The sequence below is a fragment of the Carya illinoinensis genome, chromosome 1, assembly GCF_018687715.1.
Source record: "Carya illinoinensis cultivar Pawnee chromosome 1, C.illinoinensisPawnee_v1, whole genome shotgun sequence".
NCBI lineage: Eukaryota > Viridiplantae > Streptophyta > Magnoliopsida > Fagales > Juglandaceae > Carya > Carya illinoinensis.
Window position 1 is genome coordinate 46,161,446 of NC_056752.1, and position 18,997 is coordinate 46,180,442.

An 18,997-nucleotide genomic window follows, 5' to 3' on the forward strand; every position below is an offset into this window, starting at 1 on the left:
TAATCTTTTCAGGCATATGAAAGTCTTGATCAGATTTAATGGCTGTTCTCGTTAAGCGAGCTATCTCCTTATTAATTGTACGACATCGACGCGTTACTAAATAAAAAAATCTCCCAATCTGATCTTTAATATTCATAAAGCTCGTTCTTCGTAAATTTGGACGTTTCCTCTCTGTTCACGATCGACTGGCTGGGTATATATGCAGCGACGTCAGTTTTCATTGGTGATGTTTTCTCGAGGATAAACGATCATTAACGTTATTTAGAACATATGTATAGAAGATGTTGGGGCAGTTAATAAACTAAATCATCCTTGGAGCTGCAGCTGCTGCTGCTGCTGCTACTACTAATAATAATAATAATAGTAATTAATTATTACTCTATATTCCATGTTTAATCTTTTCAGGCATAGGAAACTCTTGATCAGATTTAATGGCTGTTCTCATCAAGCAAGCTATCTCCTTATTAATTGTACGACATCGACGCGTTACTAAATAAAAAAATCTCCCAATCTGATCTTTAATATTCATAAAGCTCGTTCTTCGTAAATTTGGACGTTTCCTCTCTGTTCACGATCGACTGGTTGGGTATATATGTAGCGACGTCAGCCTTCATTGGTGATGTTTTATCGAGGATAAACGATCATTAACGTTATTTAGAACATATGTATAGAAGATTTTGGGGCAGTGAATAAACTAAATCATCCTTGGAGCTGCAGCTGCTGCTACTACTAATAATAATAAAAATAGTAATTAATTATTACTCTATATTCCATGTTTAATCTTTTCAGGCATAGGAAAGTCTTGATCAGATTTAACGGCTGTTCTCATCAAGCGAGCTATCTCCTTATTAATTGTACGAAATCGACGCGTTACTAAATAAAAAAATCTCCCAATCTGATCTTTAATATTCATAAAGCTCGTTCTTCGTAAATTTGGACGTTTCCTCTCTGTTCACGATCGACTGGTTGGGTATATATGTAGCGACGTCAGCCTTCATTGGTGATGTTTTCTCGAGGATAAACGATCATTAACGTTAATTACAACATATGTATAGAAGATGTTGGGGCAGTGAATAAACTAAATCATCCTTGGAGCTTCAGCTGCTGCTGCTGCTGCAACTACTAATAATAATAATAATAATAATAGTAATTAATTATTACTCTATATTCCATGTTTAATCTTTTCAGGCATAGGAAACTCTTGATCAGATTTAATGGCTGTTCTCATCAAGCGAGCTATCTCCTTATTAATTGTACGACATCGACGCGTTACTAAATAAAAAAATCTCCCAATCTGATCTTTAACATTCATAAAGCTCGTTCTCCGTAAATTTGGACGTTTCCTATCTGTTCACGATCGACTGGCTGGGTATATATGTAGCGACGTCAGCCTTCATTGGTGATGTTTTCTCGAGGATAAACGAGTAGAAAAGGTGACAAGAACCATAATTAATTTTTCTCTCACACACACGTACATATAAAAAGGACTGAGGAGATATTATCAATAATTTTTTAGAAATGATTTGTACAATTTTTGTCCTGCAATTTTTTTAACAGAAATAAATATTATTTTAATATATGTAAAAAAATTATATTTTTATATAAAGAAAATTATATTGGACTTCTTTATTTAAAATTTATATCTAACATTATTTATAATTTTTTAATGATTCATCGGAACGCAATGTCTGTGACGTTGGTCGTGTTTCACGTCTGGAAGGAATATCATCCACAGACGTATGTTTCCAAATACAAACCTATCTAGATTGCTGAAAAAAACCAAATCAAAATCTTATCTAGATCGATATGATCGATGAAGAATTTTCATATCAGTTTTTTTGGGCCTAAGCAATGATCACAAGACCACTATAAATTTGATTAGATGAAATTATTGTGAAGTTCACTCCAAAGTTCTGGTACTACTCTTCTTTCTATTTTATGTTTGTATTATTATTATTATTATTTTTTACCGAAAATCGACTTTATTTCATTCATAAAATATGAAGTTATATCAATGATTGATAAATACAGGAAAATACTCAAATTATAAGCCAAAATATATATTCGTTTACGAGAGACTTCCCCGTATATAAATTTTTTTGTAATAGGTACTGTATGTCTTTATCAAGCTAAGTGATTCATCTGTGATTTTACACAAACATAAGGAGGGCATTATGGGGACTACAGCAATAACATGGAGCCTGGTATTTCTCTACTCACATTGTACAGCAATTCACAAGAGTCTTCTAGAATAGAACAGTAGAGGAAGTCGTTATTATTTCTCTCAAGTTATTTGTAACAATTACTATTTTTTATTTTCATTTTATTTGTGTATAAATATTATCCAAAGCATTCAATGAGAATCAAAGAAGTTTCTCTGATTTTCCATTTTGTTATCATGGCATTAGAGCCACACGACTAACATCTGCATTCATGGCTTCCTCTACCCTCTCTTCCTTCTCTCATATTGTTACCACAAAATTAACAAATGAAAATTACCTTCTTTGGAAAGTGCAAATCTCAACATATCTTAGTGTCCAAGGCTACATGGTATCCTAACTCTGGTGCAACACACCATATCACCAATGAACTCAGTAACTTGAATGTTTCTTTGGAACCATATACTGGTAGTGATTCTATATGTGTGGGAGACAGCACAGGCATTCCCATCCAAAATTTTGGTGACAGTTTTCTCTATTCCAATTCTTCTTTCTTTCATCTTAAAAATCTCTTAAAGGAAGTAAGCGGATAGAGATAGATAAAGTTAAACGTGAACAGAGTTATATGGTGGTAGAGCCAACCGATACATGAATGCAATATTGAAATGTAAAAACAAATGTAAAAGAAACTTCAAAGTATTATAAATTCAAACTTACAAAATATTATAAGTGAAACTTGAGAAACTAGGGGAAGCATGGTTACAAGGTTAGTATGAGAGTATTGGGAAGTTCTGTTTTTTCACCAAATAAGCTCTGCCTTCTAAACAAAACTAAGCATCCTTTTATAGATGAAGGAACCGCTTTTACAAATAGTAAATTTCATAAATCACGGGTGAAATAGTGAATAGTGAATAGTGATTTTTACTATTCAACTATCTGAAACGTTTTTCTTTTCGCTGAAAGTATTTGTCCTCTTCTGTCGAAAGTTGAAGCATCTTTCTACAACGAAAGTATCTGTCTTCTCATGCCGAAAGTTGAAGCAATTGGGATGTAGCCTGGAGTCATTGTAGGCTTCAGAGCTGTTGAATCATTATCGGTTTGTGCCGACACTCAGTTATCTCCAAAAAATGGGGGATAATCTTTGGAATCATGTCTAAAAGTATTACTGTAGGGATCAGAGTCTTCTACTTTTGTGGAGGAAGCTTCTGATTCTTCAGTTGAATCATTGCTGTTGAGTTCATCCTTAATGGATTTCTTCAACAGTTGTATTAAATCTTTCTTCTTCAATTGTTCTAAAGGAGACTTTTTCTTTGAAGAAGATGAACCTTCTGAATCTTTTGAATTCTTCTTCTTTGCTGAAGATGATGCTTTCTTCGAATCTGTGGGTGAATCTTGATTACTTAGCTCTGGGATGGCTGGATAAGTAATCAAAACTTGTTTTGAAGAAGGGGAAGGGAATTCCTCCATGCTTTTTAGGTTAGACACAACTGGAGGAAAATCTCTGGAAACATATGAAGCAATATCATTTGTGTAGGGATAGCGATCCCATCATTTGACAAAAAACTGGCGAACCAAGATGTCATTGACCTTTTCGTATTGCCATTTGCAGATTCAGGGAACCTTGTATCTAGTGCAAAAATGGAGTAGATAAGGAAATTTGGCATCACACCTTTTCATCTAGGGTGAATTTGAAATGTTGAAATGTTTGATAGTCGGTTGGAGACTATCAGGAAATATATCTGGAATGGGGCCAAAATGGTGCCACCATTTTTCAAACCAAAGGGGGAAACTATGTTTGCACTTCTTGTCAAAATTGAAGAACCCAGAGTGCCCGAAATCTGGGATCTGAAACAGAGGGAACCTTGACCAGGCTTCAATATAATCATAATAATTATATTGAATTTAAGTTCCTTTGATGGTTTTAGAAGTGGAGGGATGGGTTCCCCATTCTTCTTCTGTCATCACTAAAATCAGATAAAAATTATATAAAATAATTTTTGAAGGATCAACTTTGCAGTTGATCGGTTTGATGGAAATGGATCCTGTATGCAATAGGATTCCAAGGTAAAACTTTAGATCTTTTGCTGGATTTTTAGGGATCCAGTGAAAACCTCAGGGAAAATAATTCAAAGTTATTTGAAACGCATCTGTTTGTGTTGATTTTTCAATATAAAACAGATTATCAAAGTAAATCTTTTTGAAATATTCTGCCTTATTTGCAGGAAGGAAAGTAGACCTTGGTCTTACCGTAGCTAGAGGGTTTGCATACGAGTCAAATGGCATGACCAGGGTTGAAGCAAAGGAACTGGGTGGGATCAGTCTAGGAGCTTGTCGTAAAACTGTAAATCTATTAGCTATCTCCAGTGGAGAGGAAGCCGGGGAGGAAGCTGGAGGCATAAGTAGTGGTAAAACTGGTGGAGGGGAAGGTCTTTTGGGTGGCTCAGGCTTCTTTTTCTTGTTCATGTTTTCTGCAAAAAATCACGAGTAAGAAAATCAGGAATTGAATTATCAGAACCTTTAATGTATTCAATGTCAAAATCAAATACACTTAAAATAGATTGCCATCGTGCAAAAATATGCTTTGATGTAATGTTTTGAACATCTTTTTATAATATGTATTCAAGACTCTTGCAATCAATACGCAAAAGAAATTTTTGATTTAGTAAATCACTTTGAAACTTAGAAATGCATAGTACTATAGATAGTATTTCTTTCTTAATAGTACTATAATTCTACTGTGCATGATTCTAGGTTCCAGAATGAAAACGAACAATCTGTTTAGAAGAACCTAGTGAAATTATTTGTTTCAAAATGCCACCATAACCTATGTCAGAGGTATCTGTTTCAACAATTTTGAAACTATTTGAAGTAGGAATACCAAGGCAAGGAAAAGTTTTGACATATGCCTTGATTTGTTGAATCAATTTGGTATGGACATCTGACCATGGAATAGGATTGACTTGAAGTCTCGTGAAAAGAGGACGACACTGTTTTCTCATATCCTTGTAAAAATCAGAAATATAATTGAGTGAACCGAGAAATCTTTGAAGCTGTGTTTTGTCAAGAATGACATCAAGAAATTTGTCAGCAAATTCAATGGCTCGTTGAATGGGCCTGATTTTGCCTTCAAATATGTCATGACCAAGGAATCTAATCTTGGTTTGAAATAATTTAATCTTTTTAGCATAAACAACAAGCCCATTTCTCTTGATGATGTCTAGAAATGTTTGAAGGTGTTTCTAGTGTTCATCAATAAATTTTGAGAAGATAAGAACATTGTCTATATAGACAATGGTCAAATGAGTGAATGAATTGAAGATATCATTCATGATGTTTTGAAATTCAGTAGGAGCGTTTTTTAGGCCAAATGACATCACATTCCACTCATAGTGCCCAAAGGGGGTGGTGAAAGCAGTTTTGTACCGGTCTGACTCCCTAATTTGAATCTGCCAAAATCTGGACTTAAGGTCAAACTTAGAAAAAATAACTGCATTACTTAACCTATGAACTATATCGTTTTTATTGGGAATAGGATACCTAATCCACTCTAAAACTTTGTTCAAAGGCTTGTAATTAATGACTAAACGGGGTGCCCCACACTCAAACTTAACATTTTTCTAGACATAGAAAGCAACACACGACCAGGGTGACTTACTATGCCTAATGATATTCTTATGAAGAAGATCCTGAATCTCAGATTTGCAAAACTCCAAAGTTTCACCATTCATTTGAATAGGTCGAGCTTTGGTTGGAATACTTTTTTTAGAAAAATCTTTAATGTAAGGCAAAAAAACAACATGCTTCTTCCTATGCCAAAAGGCATTAGGAAGATTAGAACAAATATCATAAACCAAAGTTTTATAAAAATCTTTGATTTTTTATTGAAGTAGTTTATCAGATAAATTATCATAAACAGGTTTGAATTTGATTTCTTGCTGGAGAAAATTCAAATGTTTTTTCTTAGCAGAAAGTAAAGACATAGAATTTCTAGTAGTATCAATCTCAAATTTTGAAGCAAATTTAAATCTAACTTTCTGTCCAAATGGATTAGTAGTAATCCCATTTTTATTAGAAAGGAATGGGTAAATCATGTGAAGAAAAGGCATGCCTAATATGACATCATGGGTCATATTTATAACAAGCACAGAATGAATCTTGAAATAAACATTGTCCTGGCAAACATGAGCTGTGTTGAGCTCATAAGTGATCTTCATCTTAAATCCGTTTGCAGAGAATAAATTCTCAGTGGACTTCTTATAATAAATGCTGGGAACTAAATCTTCACGAATACAATTAAGATTCGCTTCGGAATCAATCAAAGCAATCGCAGAAAACTTGGATTCATTGCAAACTATGATATCTACTTTGGAAAACCATTTCTGTGGAACAGAATGGTGAAGCAAGCAAACATCCTTAGCTAGGTTAGAGGATTCAACATAGTCTGAATGGTTTGTTTCCTCATCATCAGAAGGATTGTCATGATCAAATTGATTTTCGATTTTTAAAGAAAGTAAATCTTGTTTAGAAGATGGATTCTCAGATTTGAGAGTATGAACCTCTTCTCTAAGTTCAGAAATTTCATTTTTAATCAAAGAAACTTCATGCTGTAAATCTTTTGTTGAAACGTCTTTGGGTTTTGTTTTCTGAAAACATTCCAAAGTTTCTTGAAAACTAATTTTTCCTTTAGAAGTCAATGACTCTTGGCGAATTAGGGTCTTCTTGAGCTGTTTGAGATACTTATCTTTAAGCTCAGGGTTTTTAATCTGCGAAATCAAAGATAAAAGCAAATTTTCTTGTTCCTCTTCTTTAGTTAAAACATTGACTGTCTTAACTTCAGGTTTGCAACAAGAATCCTTGCAACCAAGCTTAATATTTGGTGAGTTAGATGAATCTAGTACTAAGTTCATCTATATCCGAAGATATAGGAGATCCATTTTCGAGGAGTTGAAACAAATCTTCTTGATCAACGGTATTAACGTTTAACTCATTAACCTTCTTTTTGAGTTTGTGGTTTTTCTTGGGGCACTTATCAGCAAAGTGTCCAGGTTTACTACCAGTAAAACATTTCCCTTTTGAAGGGTTTTTTGAAACCTTTTTATGAAATGATTTCTTTGAAACAGGTTTTTTATAAAAATCATCACAGGGACGTTTTTCCTGTAATCCCCACGAGGTTTAGAAAACTTTTTAAATCTTTTCTTATGCTACCTAGATAGAGCAATAGGAGGAAGATCAAATTGTTCGCAAAAGTTTTCCATTTCATATTTGGCTTTCTTTCTATCCTTCATCTGATGTGCAAGCATTCTTTGATCATTGCACATACTAATACCAAGTTTCTGAATAGTACTTATGATATCCCCATAAGTAAAATTATCATAATTCAGAAATCCCAAGGTATCAGTAAGTGAATCCTTAACCTTAATGGCAAACAAACGAGGCAATCCATCAATGAATTTCTCTTTCCAGTAGGGTTTTTGTGAATCATCTCTAACCATAACACAAGTTATAAAAACATCTTTATACCAACGATAATCGGACATTTTATTACATATCAAATTATTCAAATAATCAAAAACTCGATTAGTAACGTTGAAAGGGGTTCCAACAAAATGTTTAACTATGATATAAATCAGGGTATTGACACCATCAGGAATTCCTCTTCCTATGGTTTGGTAAAAAATGGGTAAACCTTCGTCATTATGCAATAGCATTCTTAATGGTTTCCCTTGCTTGTTCTGTGAGATGTTTGTCCCACCAATCATGAAGCATACATGTAAAACCAATGGTCAAAATGTTTACAATCTCAGTATGTGTGAGATTTTTGTTAATGTAAGTATTAGCAACCATAGACATACAATTTAAAATATTGAGGATTTCTTGCTCAGAAAACCCATCAATATTCCATTCATACATGTTATCGACAGATACAGAAAATTGGTTTTGAAAAACTCTTTCTTCGTACTGCAAATCAAGGGGAGTAGGTCTAGAATACTAGTTCTTCGTTAGACCTATGGGGTTAGGTCATTTCGAATAGAGCCTGGCAAGTTCAGGTCTTTCAATCTGAAGGTCTTGAAAATTATTTTGAATTGAATCAATTTTCTGAATTAAGGAATTATCAGAGAATTCATCAATAGTATGCACAGAAAAATTATCAAAATCAACCCCTTGGCTGCTTTTGTTAAGAGGACAAGCAGATGGTCGTTCTTGCTTAATTTGAGCAAGCAATTGATCAATTTTATCCAAAGTACTAGCCAGTTTGAAATCAAATTTTGGCTTGTTCTCTGGTAAAATAATCAAAGGTTTTTCAATCATTTTTAAACTAGTAGAGGCAAGTTTTTCAACCTTGTCCTCGATACGATCAAGTTGTTGACCTATTGTATGGAAGGTCTGGTTAACAGAATTTTTTTGTTCAATAATCTTTTTTGTTTCAAACAAAACATTGTTTTTTGGATTAGGATCCGAGATTTTGAAAGGTGAAACCTTGACTTCAGAATTTTTTACTGAAACAATGATGGTTTCTAAAGGAGGGTGGCTAGTTTTAACAACAATCCTGACTTCTTCTTTAGTAAAGCTGGTTTTTAAAACATTCAAAGAATTTTTTGAATCATCCTTTGGAACATAATGATTTTCCAGAAAATCAAAGAAAAATATATGCTTGTTGAGTTCATACATCCTTTCTTTCCATTTTCTTCTAATCTTCTGTTTCTCAGGAATAGAGAAAGTCGCATGATAAGTTTTGCACTTATCACGGTTTTCTACACAATTGAACTCATTAAACAGAGAAATCATATCAATATCTAGTGCTCGATCAAGCACCATTAATTGGTGATGAACAGGAGCAACCGTATCAGAAGCTGTTGGTGATAAAGACGAAGTGTCTTCGCCAGCTTCTTCCTTTATGGATTTTCCCTTGGACTTAAGATCGTCCTTGGTTGAATAATAAGCAGAAGTAACTTGTCAATCAGTTGAAATTCATTTCAACTTTAAATCTGAAGCAGAGGGATTTTCCTTTGTAGGAAGTTCCCTAATTAAAATCGGACGAGTAGGATCTTTAGGATCCCGCAAGTATCTTTTGAGATTTTCATCTCTTTGATCTTGGTTCGAGTTAAAAGAGGATCTGGAACCAGCAAAAGAATTTCTTCTTTCGTTAATAATCATAGGTCAGTCGAAAGAAATTTTTACAGTAGCATTAAGATACTGCTGAATATAACTAATATTTGGATCTTCTGGAAGAACTTCAGCAGGGGGAAGTTCTTGCTTAAGGATCCATTCTTCTGGTAAGTCAATGTCTTTCCATAAAAGCATTTTGGGGGTTCTAATGTTAGCATTTGAAGTTGAGATATGCATTAGAAGGGTCTGGTTTTTTGGAGACTTAAGACTCGGTAATGGGCCTACTGCCTTTTACCATATCAAAGCCAAACGTTAGGATATTCAGAGTTAAAACAGATAAAACATTATCATCAAACAAATTAACAATTAAATCAGGATAACAATTAAAATGAATAGGTCATTCCATAAGAGAAGTCTGATCAACTCCTAGAACACTATTGTCAAATTTTTTGAATCTACCATCTCGTAAACATAAAAGGACAGAAGCATTAATACATTTCCTAATTAAAGGTCGGATAGCAACTTGAACTAAAGTAATATGCATAAATTTAAATCATTTTTCTTTAAAAGAATCAAGCATTTTCTTTTGAAACAAACAACATTGTTCATGTGTTTTTGAAATAGCAAAAGTTTGTTCAACAGTTTTCACCTTGAACTCACTCTTGAAAGTGGATTGAAACCAAGTTCTGTGATAAAGAGAATCAGTGTTAATCTTTGACAGATGCCATTGATCAATACTGAGTGAATCATTTTCTTCAATTACATAATCTTCTTCATTAATAATATCAGGTGGCAAACCTGATCTGGAACTAATAGATGAACTAGATCTAAACATTTTGCTCATCTTAGTAAAGTCTGAAACTAAACTCAGGTCCTTCCTAACTCTAGGTCTACACTCTTTCATAGCTGTATTGGATCACACATACCGGAGGGCCACAACAACAAAGCGACAATTGCTCACAAATTCCTTAAAACGCCAAACCCAGGCTAACATGAGAATACCAAAGACTTACCAAATGTTGTATTCGACTGTGATGATGTACAACAGGTTGGAGTAAATAAACTAGATAGAACAAACAGAATATTTTTAGAAATTATCAAGAAAAGAAAGTAACAAAGATAGAGTGAATCTATTAGCAACCAGAATACAAAATGGCTCTAGTGGTTCCTTCCAACGACACCGACTCTTTTAAATTCACTCACGTGGTTCCAACGCCAACAATTATACAAATCATTTCTAAAAATTTATTGATAATATCTCCTCAGTCCTTTTTATATGTACGTGTACGTGAGTGAAACATTAATTATGGTTCTTGTCACCTTTTCTACTCGTATTATAAGAAAAATGAACTTTTACAATTAATTAATAGCAATAAAAATAATATTTACAATTAAAATTAGTTATAATTACTATTTTCGTTATTATTAATTAATCATAAAAGTCTATTTTTTTTTATAGGGTCGTTTATCCTCGAGAAAACATCACCAATAAAGGCTGACGTCGCTACATACCCAGCCATTCGTGAACAGGGAGGAAACGTCCAAATTTTTGAAGAACGAGCTTTATGAATATTAAAGATCGGATTGGGAGATTTTTTTTATTTAGTAACGCGTCGGTCTCGTACAATTCATAAGGAGATAGCCTGCTTGACGAGAACAGCCATTAACTCTGATCAAGACTTTCCTGCATGCATGCATTCCTGAAAAGATTAAACATGGAATATTGAGTAATAATTACTATTATTATTATTATATATTAGCTGCAGCTCCAAGGACGATTTAGTTTATTCACTGCCATAACATCTTATATACATATGTTGTAAAGAACGTTAAATCCGATGCTAAAATAAATCATAAATATTTTTTTTACCGAATATTCTCCTTATATGGTATATGCTGCCTAATTATATTATGACTAATGAACAAATTCAAATGTACAAGTTTTATAAAATATCTCCTTTTATCCGTCAAGAAAAAAATAAATTTTTTAATTCCACTATTTTGTGTATGGTAAATTTTTATTATTATGTACTTTTTTAATAAAATATCTGTTCCACATTTTGCATGTCATTAATCGACGCATGTGAACGTACACTACCCACAACCCAACGACGAGCAGTGGAAAAACGCCAGAGACCAGAGGCCAACAAGCTACCACAAACTCTTTGAAAAGTACACATACGTACAAACGTAGAGATTTCATATGGTACTTAATTTGAAGGCAAAGATCAATTCAAGGATGTGATTTTTTCCTTTTTTTTTTTTTTTTTTTTTTTGGTGGGGGCGGGTAGGAGAAGTAAAAAAAATGAAAGCAACGATTGCATTTTTAGCTTTGAAGTCCGAGTACTCCTCTGTACGTATAGAAAAATTCATTCAATAATAATATCCGATTGCCATTTACGTATGTATATATATGAATTCTTGTTAAACCATCGATCCTCTCATCTTATCACCTAGGAGAGGGTTCGTACTACTATACTTGATGAAGTCATGATGAGATTAAAGTGGAGGCGTCAATTTTGGTAGGCCTCACACATGCAAGTCGGGAATCTTTATCATCATATATATGCCATTATTAATTAATTGTTATTGTTTTTTGTTAATTTGGATGCCATTCATGGAAGGAAATTAAAGTTGATATGATTATAAGTAAATATATGTCTTGGCTATTCTTCGTCATCCTTTTTAAAAGAAATCAGCACATGTATACCCAGCCGTGCGTCGGATGTGGTAGTTAGAGAGAGAGAGAGGGGGGATATATCTATCTATAATAATAAACGCCTATCTCACTGTTACAGTAGCCTTTCTCATTCCGTTTTTAATTTTGTACTGATTGTCCATGTAAGTCTTCACAGTGGATAGTTATTCTTTGCAGTTATTCTTTGCATCTATCAGTTCACTTTTGTCCATTTTCAATGCATGGTTACAGTTATTCTTTGCATCTGTCAGTTCACTTTTGTCCTTTTCAATGCATGGTAACAGTTATTCTTTGCAGTTGTTTCCGTCAGTTCACTTTTGTCCCTTTCCAATGCATGGTTAACCAGGTATCAATATAGCCTTTGTCCATATTTACTGATAAGTATTAAATAAATAAAACTCTTCCAGCCAATTTCCAAATGTCAGCCATGCTAAAATAACGAATCTAACTAATAAATTAAAAAATCAAAACCCAATGTAGCTAATAAAAAAATCAAAACTGAGAATCATGCTTCCAGCCCACTAAAAAAATGATCACTGATGATTATTAAATGCATGCGTACAGGTAACGTGTCAACCATGCACAAGTAATTCCAACATAGCTAATGGGCTTCTCAACCTTCGGTGCTCCAGGTAAAGTAGTAATTCCATCTGTCCTACAAACAAACTACCACCTCAATAAATCTGTCAATTAGCTGTCAATTCCAACATAGTAATTCCAACATTCTTTCAACACTTCCTGCACAAGTAAAATTAAATCTGTCAGATTAAATAAATCAACACTTCCAGCCTAAATAAAATTCTTTCCAATGCATGGTTAACCAGGTATCAATATAGCCTTTGTCCATCATCAGTGCATGCGTGCGGGTAACATGTCAGCCATGCTTTCAGTCCATTAAAAAAATATTACTGATAAGTATTGTAAAGGCAAAAAGTTGGCTAGGATTAGATGAGTAAATGATAAGGCTTATCTTATCATATTATTTATTATTGTTGGATGAATGTAAAAATAATTATTAATTTATGTCTAAACAATGTTGAGTCTATCTAGAAATATTAGGAGTTGTTTAGATAAGTTCCTGAAGTCAAAATCGAGTTCTGTTAGCAGTACACTTATCTAGAAGAAATCAAAATAGAATTCAGTCTATATCAGAAGAAGTTATCCCGAAGTGTTAGCAGTCCGTCGGGACGCGTTTTCGCATCTGTTGCTAACCGTCAGCAGAGTCCTACTGCAACTAGAATTCTTTTCAGATCTTCTATTTAAAGGGGACTCGGTTTTGTATCTTTTTAAGGACTTCAAGCCACGAATTTTACAAAGGATATTCTGTGTGTTTATGAGAGAAAATTCACTTGAGAATTTTCATGGGATTTTTCATATCTTCTTGAGTGTGATCGTGCTTTGAGTGGGAAGCAACATCGATTGAGTGTCAGCCTTTGGAGTTCCAGAAGGGAGGTCAACATTTGAAGATCGCCAGAGGTTCTGGCTGCTACTGTGGTAGAAGACAAACGGGTCGTTTGTCTAGGCAAGTAAGAGAGTCGAATTGCAAAGGTTTTGTAATTGATTATTACTTGTAATTGTTCTTCAAATAATGAGATTGACTTTCCTGGGTTTGGCTGCCCCGTAGGGTTTTACCTTTAAAGAGTTCTTTAAAGGGTTTCCCTTCGTAACCAATCGTTGTGTCTTGCAAGTTTGATTATTTATTTTAAAGTATTTGATTCATTTCATAATCTTTATAATTGAGATCTAACTAATTTGTTCAAGGAAATTGGTAGACAATTTCGTGGTTTTACAGGGGTACATTGGGAATTTCAATTGGCATCAGAGCGTGGTTCACTCTTTCGAGTGTGATCCGTGCCCCTGCAATATGTCATCATTAACTGCCCCACCGCATTTCAATGGTGAAAATTATGCATATTGGAAAGTACGCATGCGAGCCTTTCTCAAATCATTAGATGAGCGAGTGTGGAACGCGGTTGTACGAGGTTGGACCAGACCAGAAACAAATATTGATGATTGGATGAAAGAAGAAATCACCAACTGTAATTGGAATAGCAAGGGGCTGAATGCTATATTCATGGCTGTATCTCCAGAAGAATTTAAGAGAATCTCCATGTGTGAGATTGCTAAAGAGGCATAGGATATCCTGGAGGTTACACATGAAGGAACAAAAATTGTGAAGAACTCAAAATTACAAATGCTAACTTCCAAATTTGAGGAGATTAAAATGCTGGAAGAGGAAAGTTTTGATGATTTTTATTCTAAACTAAATGATATTGTGAATTCCAGGTTCAATATTGGAGAAAAGGTGGAAGATTCAAGAGTTGTAAGAAAGATTCTAAGGTCTTTACCTGAAAGATTTCGACCCAAAGTTACTGCAATTGAAGAAAGTAAAGATTTGGATGCAATAAAGGTAGAAGAACTGGTGGGTTCTTTGCAAACATATGAATCTTCACTTCCTCAAACAAGAAAAGGTAAGTCCATTGCTTTAAAGACTATAGAAGAAAACTATAAAAATATTTCTGATGAAGAAAGTCTGAATGATGAAGAGATTGCTTTACTTGCTAGAAAATTCAGAAAGTTCATGTTTAATAAAGAAAGTGGTAAACAAAAACAAAGAAAAAATGTTTTTGCTAAGAAAAATGAAACTGAAAATTGGAAAAAAGAAAAAACTGAGAAAAAAGATAAAGTTCAGTGTCATGAATGTTCTGGGTATGGTCATATAAGAGTTGAATGTCCAAACTTCAAGAAAAACAAAGGGAAAGCATTGAATGTCACACTTAGTGATAGTTCAGATTCTGAAAATTCATCCTCTGATGATGAAAAATCTTTTATGGCTTTCTCTACTATTGTGAATGATTTTCCTGATATTACACTGACAAAATCTGAAAGTAGTTGTGAATACAGTGATTCAAATGTATCAGTTGTTGAGGCTGATCAAGAACTAAGTTTACAGGAGGCTTACAATGATGTGTGTGAAGAAGTGATTAAATTAAAGAAACTCAACAAGAAGTTGTATAAAAAGTTCACTGATATGGAAAGTGAGAAAAACAACCTGTCTGAAGCTTTAAAAGTCTCTGAGAATGAAATAGCCAGGTTAGAAAATCAAAATACTGCACTAGAAAAGGAATTGAAAAAGGTTGAAGAAAAAACAGCAACACAAAAATTAGAAGAAATGTTGAGTCTTCAAAAAATGAATAGTGACAGAACTGGTCTAGGATACACGACTTCTAAAGGAAAAGAAAAATCTGCCTCATCATTCGCTGCTACAACCTCCAAAGGTATTGTTTTTGTTAAAGGAAGTCAAGGTAAGAGTTTTCAAAATCATGCTGAACTTAAGCCAGTTTATTCAAAAAATCTGCATGATAAATTTGTCCCTACATGTCATAAGTGTGGAATAATAGGTCATATAAGACCACATTGTTTTAACTTGAATCAAGTGCAGAAATCTGAAGGAAAAAGAAAAGAGAAGAGCCTACAAACTCAAGTTGATGACATAAGTCAACAAATCAGTCTCATAAATCTTAAGCTTGGGGAACTAGCAGATATTTGCCTTCAAAACAAAGAAAAACACAAGTCAATACTCAAGACAAAATGGGTGAGAAAGAAAGATGCAGTATGTCTTGTTGCTCACACAGCACTGAAATCAAAGGAAGATTGTCTGTGGTACCTGGACAGCGGCTGTTCTAGGCACATGTCTGGAGACAAAAACTTATTTAAAAAAATTGAAGCATCTCATGGAGGCACCGTGACTTTTGGAGATGGGAGCAAGGCTGTCATAGAAGGGAAAGAGAGTATTGAAATACCAGGACTACCTGTGTTGCATGATGTTTTATTTGTTAATGGTTTGAAAGCTAATTTACTTAGCATTAGTCAGTTTTGTGACAATGATTTTTCTGTGCAGTTTTCAAAGGATGCGTGCAACCTATATGATAAAGGTGGAGAATGGGTTTTAAAAGGTACTAGAACTACAGACAATTGTTATGGAATTTCTCCAAAACCATTGGAGAAATGTCATAGAGTCACACTTGATGAAGCTGAATTATGGCATCAACGCCTTGGGCATATCAATTTTAAAAATTTGTCAAAAATCTCAAAAAGAAAAATTATTGATGGACTGCCCAAGGTAATAAAAGTGAAGAAAATAGTATGTGGAGCATGCCAAGAAGGAAAGCAAACTAGAGCCCAACACAAGAAGATTTCTTATATTCTTACCTCTCGGCCTCTTGAGCTATTGCATATGGATTTGATGGGTCCCACACAAACTGAGAGTCTTGGAGGAAAGAAGTATATCATGGTGATTGTAGATGATTTTTCAAGGTTCACATGGATAATGCTCTTAAGAGAAAAATCTGAAGCTTTTGATCTTGCCAAAAAGCTGTTCAAGAAACTACAAATAGAGAAGGAAGTTTCTATCTCTAGAATACGCAGTGATCATGGTCGAGAATTTGAGAATACTAATTTTACTTCTTTTTGTGATGAACAGGGAATACACCAAGAATTTTCTGCACCTATCACTCCACAACAAAATGGAGTGGTGGAAAGGAAAAATAGAGCAATCTAAGAAATGGCACGAACAATGTTAAGCAACAAGAAGATGGCTTTATATTTTTGGGGAGAAGCTGTGAATACAGCAAATCATATCTTGAATCGAGTGGTTCTAAGACCCGGCACCAATCAAACACCTTACGGTTTGTGGAAAAATAAAAGGCCTACGGTAAAGTATTTCAGAATTTTTGGTAGCAAGTGTTATATTCTAAAAGACAGAGAAAACAATCATAAATTTGAAAGCAAAAGTGATGAGGGATTGTTTCTTGGCTATTCCTCAAATAGTAAGGCTTATAGAGTTTACAACTTACGTACACAAACTGTTATGGAATCAATTAACGTAGTTGTGGATGACATTTCAGCTGAAACTACCATGAAGGAGCTTGAGAATATGAAGGAACTAGGGCAGACCAGTGGAGAAGACTTACAAGTGCAAAATGAGGAAGATAATATAAAGGAAACACCACAAAATCCACAAATCAAAGAACCTTCTTCAAGAATAACTCAAAATCATCCTAAAGAAAACATTCTCGGTGAGCTAGAAGAAGGTATGAGACTTAGAAGAAGAGTACTAAATCAAGTTTCTTTTGTGTGTTATTTGTCACAGGTTGAACCCAAGAAAGTCGAAGAAGCACTAAATGATGAAAGTTGGGTCAACGCCATGCATGAAGAACTCCATCAATTTACTAGAAATGATGTATGGGAGTTAGTTCCTAAACCAGAAAATTCTAACATAATTGGGACTAAGTGGATCTTTAAGAACAAATCCGATGAGCATGGTACTATTGTGAGAAATAAAGCAAGGCTGGTTGCACAAGGTTACACACAAGTAGAAGGGATTGATTTTGATGAAACATTTGCTCCTGTGGCCCGGTTAGAATCTGTTCGCATTCTTCTAGCACTTGCCTATCATCTAGACTTCAAATTATATCAAATGGATGTCAAGAGTGCCTTCCTAAATGGAGTGTTACAAGAAGAGGTATATGTCAACCAACCAAAAGGATTTGTTAACCATCTCTACCCTGAATATGTCTACAGGTTGAAGAAGGCGCTGTATGGACTGAAACAAGCACCTCGAGCTTGGTATGAAAGATTAACTGCCTACTTACTTGATCATGATTTTGTTAGAGGACAAGCTGATAGGACCTTATTCATAAGAAGATCAGGTAAACAACTCTTAATTGCCCAAATATATGTTGATGATATTGTTTTTGGAGCAACACTTGAATCTCTTGCTTATAACTTTACAAATGAAATGAAATCTGAATTTGAGATGAGTATGATTGGTGAGTTAAATTTCTTCTTGGGTATTCAAGTAAAACAATGTAAAGAAGGAATATTTATTTCACAATCTAAATATGCAAGAGATCTTGTAAAAAAGTTTGGAATGGAAGGAAAAAGCAATGCTCGGACTCCCATGAGCACTTCAGTGAAAATCAGCAATGACTCCACAGGTAAAAATATTGATCCCACTCTCTATAGAAGCATGATAGGAAGTCTTTTATATATTACAGCAAGTAGACCTGATATAGCTTTCAGTGTTGGTGTATGTGCTAGATTTCAAGCTAATCCTAAAGAATCCCATCTTACTGCAGTAAAAAGAATCATAAAATATCTTAATGCCACTGTTGATTATGGGATATGGTTCAAAAGACACTAATCTTACACTTGTTGGCTATTCGGATGCTGATTGGGTTGGGAATGCTGATGATAGGAAGAGTACTACGGGTGGATGTTTTTATATAGGTGGAAATCTTGTAGCTTGGATGAGTAAGAAGCAAAATTCTATCTCTTTATCCACTGCTGAAGCTGAATACATAGCTGCAGGGAGTTGTTGTACTCAGCTATTATGGATGAAAAAAATGCTTGATGATTATGGTTTTTCTCAAGACACTATGACAATATATTGTGATAATTCTAGTGCTATAAGTATTTCCAAAAATCCTGTCCAGCATTCTCGGACCAAGCACATTGATATTCGACATCATTTTATAAGAGACTTGGTTGAGTCTAAAATTATATCCATGGAACATGTGCCTACTGAACATCAACTGGCTGACTTGTTTACTAAACCTTTGGATGGACTTAGATTTGAGTTTTTACGAAAAGCCATTGGCATATGTGATCCCAAGTGAGGATTTTCTATCCTACTAGTTTAGGATCTTTTCTTCCAGTTTTTTTTTTCCTTTCTTTAAAAGCATAAATGTTTCAGTTTTTTTTGTTTTTATTTAAAAAAAAAAAAAAAAAAACTGGGTTATGTATTTTCTTTAAGGTATATGTTTATTACATCACAGGTTGAGCATGTATGGAATTGCTTTCAAAAATTTTCTGATCTTATGTGTTACTCCTCTTTGTGCAGCTCTCTTTAAGTGTACTAACCCTATAGGTCTTTTTGGCAAAGTTCATCTTTATGCACTGTGAGGAACCTATATGTAAGCATTCTTTTTTAAAAAAAAAAAGGATGCTCATCAAGAGGGAGTTCATGCCT